General features: G+C 41.3%; 1 protein-coding gene across 3 annotated transcripts in view; it reads left to right on the top strand.

Moving 5' to 3' along the window:
- The first annotated feature begins 2688 nt into the window (after nt 1-2688).
- The window catches only part of TRMT10A (tRNA methyltransferase 10A), a 288696-nt gene continuing 285251 nt past the window's right edge, over nt 2689-6133 (top strand). For all 3 annotated transcript variants that reach the window (XM_057417939.1, XM_057417938.1, XM_057417940.1), the window contains exon 1: nt 2689-2692. The gene's annotated coding sequence lies outside the window, so the exon portion shown is untranslated. The remainder of the gene's footprint in view (nt 2693-6133) is intronic.

Genomic DNA, 6133 nt, shown 5'->3' with positions numbered 1-6133 from the left:
AAATATACGATGTTCACAAATTTGTGCACATTCTTTCCCCAAGATTAAGATCTTTTGGCCTTGGGTGCAGGAAGTTTCTCCTGTCACCTAATGAGCAAGCTTTAAATGCAATCATGCTCCAAGAATTTAAAAAAAAAAAGGGGGGGGGAACCCCAGTATGCAAGCCATGGGGTCCTGATTCAGGACCAGACCCAGCTACCTGTACTGGTGCTTGCTTAAAGTGACTTTGCTCTGCTATGAGACACTAGTCTGGGTGTTCGGATGGCCCCAGTGAAGCTTGAAAGGCATTGTTTTGAAGTGCTGCTGGCTTTTCCTACAGTTCATCACAGATCTTGTTAGGAAATGAAGGAGAGGAAACTGGGCAACTGTGCTTCTCAGCCATGAGGAAATGCACAATGAGGGTGGTGAAGCCAGAAGCTGCAAGACAATAGGAACAGGCTGGGGCTATTTTTGTTAGATGTGAAAAATCAATTGAACGTGTGAGCCTTATCGTGTTCCCTCCCCACCTTCTCCCCCCCTTTCTTTAACACTGGAAATTTTCCCAAAGAGAAAACAGCTTTCATTTTCTCTTAGCAAAGTTGATTACCATAATAATTTTCTCTTTCATCTCAGAGCAGGTTTCTTTTGGAAGTCTTTGATGGCTTCCTCTGAGCACAGTTATTTTCTTGCTGTGACTGAGTGACTTGCAGCTGGGTCATACTCGGCATTTTGAAACCTGGAGCAGCATTTGCTGGTATTTATGAATAGGTAAGGGTCCCCTCACCTCTCGCTTGCTGGATGTGGAGGTTGGAAACATCTCTCCCAGAGTTATTTTCAGGGCAGAAATCTGAATTTGAACTGGGCATAGCTTTTACAGACAGAAAATAAACAACAAACTTTCATATCCTATCAGATGTAATGAGGAGAAATACATAATTAAGATGGTAATCAGCGCTCTGATAGCTGAATTCCCCCTTATCTTTATGACTGTCTTCTCAGAACAGTCCTTTTAAATGTCACAGCAATATTAGCTCCAAATCACAAATGGAAAAATTGAGGGACATAAGCACATGATTTATGCTGTCAAGTAAGCCTGAAAGAAAAAACATTTTGCTCTTTAAACAGAATTACATTTTCCTGTATGTTCAGACATGTGTATTACTCCCCTGATACAGTTGTCTTATTTACATTGTTTCAATGTTCTGTGTGCCAATAGCAGATATACTACCCTAGATTCTCATACTTCATAACTGTGAAAGGAATATATATTTGTAAATGAGCTTTTCTAACATCTTGTGATATTTCAAGCATGCACTGAAGCAGCACTTCAGGTTTGCTATTAATATTTTTTTTATTTTCAGTTCTTCCATGTGTAAGTCTCTCTCCCTTTATTAAGCATCCTATTAGTCACATAAGATCGATACTGCACTTCTACCCATTATCTTAATGTCACTGAGATCTGGCTAGGACTTCATACCACAATTCTTGCTACTACTTAATTTCATTATAATGACATGTTTACATTGGTAACAGTTCAATCAAAATTGGATGTGTTTATAACACTTACTGCAGTTTAGATTAACAGCTTACTTCTACTTTACTACAAGGAAACCACTAAATTGACTGTAATTCCTGATCAATATAGCTATAATTCTTAGCATTTAAATAAGTTTTTAAGCACTCTTGCCTGTGCTGCTAAAGGTGACATGGCTGTCCCATCTTACCCATTTGGGTGAGTCCAGCTACGTACTCATTACGCTGTCCAACTATGCTTCTCTGTTCCAATTTGTCTCTACCAGTTCACCATCATTTTCTCAAGATCCAGCAGTCTCACTGGGAGCAGCTGTGGCTCAAACTCAGCTCAGTGCTGAAAACAAAGAACACAGTTTTCTCAGAGCGGCAAAGTCAATGCTCTGACCTCCCCAGTCACTATCAGAGAAACCTCAAACAGTGCTTGTGACCAGAGTCCACAGTTTAGGAATTTATCCTCTGTTTTGGGCTGGCCTACAACACAACGACACAACTTGCAAGCATTGTAATATCATGGTCTGCACACGGAATTACTATTTTTGTCAGTGTTTTGGTTATATTTCAGCTGAGGACCCAAGTGTGTTTCTAAGCATGCCTCAGGCACACCCTGCTCCCATACCAGAGGGCACCAGTCCCTACCTAACACCCCTCCACCTCTTTCTCCTCTTGTGGAAAGGAAACCCAGCTGCAGGAGACCAGACCTTGCCTGCTTGAGCAAAACTCTGGATAGACAAACACTGATGCATTGTTCAGATGTAATATGGCATCCTGATGTAGACTGTTGTTTTGTAGTCTAGGCAAAAGTTCTCATTGAAAATAGATGTGTAATTCCTATGGCTGCTGAGCTCCATAGTGATGGGAGCTTTAAAGGAGGCTTTGGGGAAGACCCTGACAGAGGTATATTTTTATTGGATGTAGCAAAAGTAGACAAAACTGCTAAACACTGGAGAAAAAGAGCTTTCAGGCAGGTAACCCACATCTAAGAGCTATAGCACTATGCTTATTATTTGCTCGCTCTTTTTTATCCCATAACTGACTCTGAACAGAATAAAATGAGATTTGGAAAAGCCTTTTAACAACCTATATACTTCCGTAACCTGGTTTCCCAGGTTTCCTACAAAAAAAAAGGAGCTCCAAAACCTCTTCCCTGAAACAGCTGGAACTGAACTTACTTCTCGGTCCTGTGGCCCTTCCCTGAAAAGACTGCTGCTCTCTGACTTTGGCTCTGAATTGCACAGTAAAACACCTAGAAACTGGAGCTCTGTTTCCTTGGTGTTTCTAGGTATTTAGGAGCCATTTCATCAGGGAGAGATGACAGCTTTCTTTTCAAATCAACTCATTTAGGGGGAAGAAACCGAAAACAACAAACCACAAACAAACAAAAAGCACAAGAGGAAGGGGAAGGAAAAGCTCTCAGCTCACACAGCACAAAGAATGTTTTGATGTTGTTGGAGATAGACAATATTTTTAATTCATTTCTTACAAGTGAGTCTGAGTTCAGTAAACCTGGGGCCCCTTTCCACTGTCTCAGAGAAAGCGAATTGAAAGCACTTTGTCAGAAAATGCTGAACACAGGGCTCTCCACCATATTGGAGTAGGCAAGGCTGGTGGGAATCCAGCTACCTGACTTTAACATTGTCCCTGCTCTGCAAGCTCCAGTGCAAGCCCTCAGGTCCCTTCAAAACCTTTCTCCTCTGCCCACTGCTTTCTTAAGCACAGACTGGGTGGGTGTGAATTGTGCCCAAGCTGAGCTGACCAGATCCTGTCCCATCTTCTGAGCAGCTTTTCTGTATCTAATGATGGAAAAAATCTTACACATTTCCAGTCTCTGTGCCTGAGACCGTAAATATAAGTCTTTTTCCTGGTGAAGAAGCTTGACAGGTTAGCAATGGCAGGTTGCTCATACTTATGATGAATTCAAGTACAATATCAGATTTGTTGCCTGGCTTGGGGTTTGTCTAGACGGGTTGTTTTATTAGACAGCAGATGGTTTGGAAATTGTTTGCTGTGACAGGGCTGAGTGGAATTTGAATTCTCTGTTCCCAGAGCAAAAAAGGGTGGGGTAGGGAAAGAGGGTAGAAGAACTCCCACGTTTCCCATTCAGATTGAAGAATACATATATATATATACACATATATATGTATGTATATATATTTGGGGGGGAAATGAGCTCCACTACACTGATCACCGATCCTTAAGCAACTCAGATCACTCACAGCATAAATTTCCTTAGGATACGCTCAGTGCCAATACTGGAAATTGAATTTACAATCTTTAAGCATTTAATTTTTGCAATTTTGAACGAGATAAATGAGCAACAGCAGGGCATACTGGCTGGACAGAAAAAATGGCATCGATTCAGGTATCAGGCAATTGGATCTACTCTGTTGTTCGGACCCACGTGGGCAGAAGTTGAGGCTGCCTCCTTTGCAGAAAGGTCTGAGAACAAATCTTACTGGCAATGATTTTGGATTTCTCTTTCATTCTAGGCCAGTCTTCACGCGTGTAAATTAATTCATTTGCAAGGGAAGCAGCAGCTCTCTCCCCTCAGAGGTAGCACAAGGCTCTGCAGATGGGCTTTGTATGTCAATATGGACTTAAGTGTGAAGTTTTAAACAACTTCTTCTCTGTCTTTCCTGACATAAAGGTCCTTCAGGGAGGAACTGGTTACCGAGCTGAAAAACTGAAACTTCTGAAGCAACACTTGTTCTCCAAAGAGATGTGAAGCTTTTGTTTCTGGCTGCACAGGACTGAAAAGCCATGTTTCTGAGCAGAAGCTGGGCCATCTGTGCTTTGAAGTATTTCAGATTTTATCCCTGGAGCCAGAGTATGTACTGATAGAAAAAAATCAACAACAGGTTAAAATTGACAGCCTGCAGCCTTGGTTACTATAACTAGGGTAGTGTGCAACTGCATTTTGGTCTTATGACTCAGGGCTGAATGGTGCTTCTGGCTTCCTAAATCCTCCAGTAATGTGTCTTGGGGTTGAAGCAGCTGTTTCAGGGACAGGGAACGGAGAGGCAAAGGCTGGGTGTCTTAGTCAAGGGCAGCCAGCAGAGCTGGCTTATAATCCCTATGTAACTCCTTCCTTGCTCAGCAAGTGTTAGGGTATGGAAGAGTCATACCATTTCCCTCATCACCTAGAGCAAGTGGAGAAGCAGCAGCTCTGAATGTGACTCCCTCGTTCTCAGGGGATGGCATAATTGCTCACCAGCTTGTATTTGTATCTGTGTGGGCAATCACATTTTTAAAAGAGTAACATGCACTGCTTTGGCTATTTCTAACCTTGTTTAATCACAGCATCTGCTGAAATGTAACTGTAAAATGTCAAGGAACTCTCAAAGTTCACATCTGGCTCAGGTAAGGAAAAACTATCTAGTTTTTAAAGTAGACCTCAACCAACAAACCTGACACTTTTTCAGGGTGTCTCCATCAGGAGGAAGAGGCATGTAATGGCAGGCCTGTACTACTGCGTGCATTTTGGATTCCTCTTTCATCATGGGATGGCTCTGGAGTGAAATATTTTGGACAGGATTTTGTGGCAATGCACTATCTACCATGTTATCTTCACGCTGCAACTAGATATTAGCAAACATTTTGATATAAAATAATGTATATAATTTATATAATTGCTGGTAATAATTCTTGTGCTTATTTTTCATACATAATCATGCCAGCGGCAAGCTGCTTATTCAGGGAATAGGAGATGCCAAATTTTGCAGTGACATGCCAAGCAAAGTATTTGCTGACACTGACTGATGCCTGCCCTGGTTCTGAGGGCTTGCAAATAGCGTGTTACTTCAATCTCCTAATAGCTTAAAGGAGAATATAGGCCTTATGCTAGTTTTCTTCTATAAAGGCATGTGTTTCATCTTGTCTGACAATGTTTTACTGGTCTATGGCTGCTACTCATCAAATAATTGACAAAATGGTAACACTCAAATCTTGCCAATGCCTTAATTCTCAAATACTGGGCTGCATTTTTGACTGGTGTTAGCTCTGGCATGAATGTATGTACATGGTGACGGGATTTAAGGTTTATCAGTCATTAATACAGTGGCATCAGGATGTCTGGAGTTGGTACTGTTAATTTATTTAGTGCAATTCCCCAGGATGAGTAAATGCATTTTTTTCTGCAAACTAGAAGCTAATGCTTGATGATAGTTGCACATTGCCATAGAAACTGGGGCAGGTTCTGCTGCAAGTTAAAGGTTGATTTATATTAAAAAAAAAAAAAAAGGAAAAAGAAATAAATAATCTCACTCAGATGCATTAGTATAGACAGAACTTGTCCAAAACTGGATTCCTTACCAAAAAATCTGTCATTCTATTCTAGCTCTTCCATTAACATGCCTCCTGTTTGCTTAAGGCAGATTCTCCGTAAGGTATACAAGATAACTGCCTGGTTTTGAGTGTTTGTAGCTGTGTTTGCAAATGACATAGTGACTGACAGCAGCACAAGCTCTCTGTGGGATGGCTGTGGACCAGAGCACGGATGACTCATTGTGTATGATATTGTTTCACACCAAAGTGTTTGCTCTATATACCGAACATGTGTGCTAGTCAATAGCAAAAAGTTCAAGAGCAAACACAGCTTAGGTGGGAATAAATTCACAGTGACTAA

This window comes from Pezoporus wallicus, unplaced genomic scaffold (genome assembly GCF_028554395.1).
Source record: "Pezoporus wallicus isolate ANWC-B61680 ecotype Strahan unplaced genomic scaffold, APGP_CSIRO_Pwel_v1 contig_6999, whole genome shotgun sequence".
Lineage (NCBI taxonomy): Eukaryota > Metazoa > Chordata > Aves > Psittaciformes > Psittacidae > Pezoporus > Pezoporus wallicus.
The sequence above is the reverse complement of the archived record's forward strand: the minus strand, read 5'-3'. Positions and strand labels throughout refer to the sequence as shown.